A 649-nucleotide genomic window follows, 5' to 3' on the forward strand; every position below is an offset into this window, starting at 1 on the left:
GCTCTTTAGCTTGGCATCAAAGTCCATCACAATCTGATGCCAACGTTTCTATACACGTAACACATTCTTCCCCACTGACTAAATAACCTATACTCAGACCAAACCAGGCCATTAACTGTGGGCTCAGTGGACTCTACATCTAATCTCTACAAATCTATTCATGATATTTATTTAATCTGTATATAAAATACTTTTCATTCACATTTATTGGTAAATATCTTCTCATCTTTTACCAACCAGGCCAGACGGCTTTCTCCACAAAGACTTTTTTTTTTATTGATTTGTAATCATTTTACAATTTTGTGTCAAATTCCAGTGTAGAGCACAATTTTTCAGTTATACATGAACATACGTATATTCATTGTCACATTTTTTCTCTGTGAGCTACCATAAGATCTTGTGTGTATTTCCCTGTGCTATACAGTATAACCTTGTTTATCTATTCTACAATTTTAAAATCCTGTCTATCCCTTCCCACCCTCCACCTCCTTGGCAACCACAAATTTGTATTCTATGTCCAGGAGTCTGTTTCTGTTTTGTATTTATGCTTTGTTTGTTGGTTGGTTGGTTGGTTTGTTTTAGATTCCACATATGAGTGACCTCTTGTGGTATTTTTCTTTCTCTTTCTGGTTTATTTCACTTAGAATGA

General features: G+C 34.8%; 1 long non-coding RNA gene across 1 annotated transcript in view; it reads left to right on the forward strand.

The window, feature by feature from the left end:
- The window catches only part of LOC140694490 (uncharacterized), a 14,274-nt gene extending 14,071 nt beyond the window's left edge, over nt 1–203 (forward strand). The window contains exon 2 of the long non-coding RNA XR_012070120.1: nt 1–203. This exon is cut by the window's left edge and continues 153 nt beyond it. This is a non-coding gene — a long non-coding RNA (uncharacterized lncRNA).
- The last annotated feature ends 446 nt before the right edge of the window (nt 204–649 follow it).

Source organism: Vicugna pacos, unplaced genomic scaffold, assembly GCF_048564905.1.
Source record: "Vicugna pacos unplaced genomic scaffold, VicPac4 scaffold_21, whole genome shotgun sequence".
NCBI classification, from domain to species: domain Eukaryota; kingdom Metazoa; phylum Chordata; class Mammalia; order Artiodactyla; family Camelidae; genus Vicugna; species Vicugna pacos.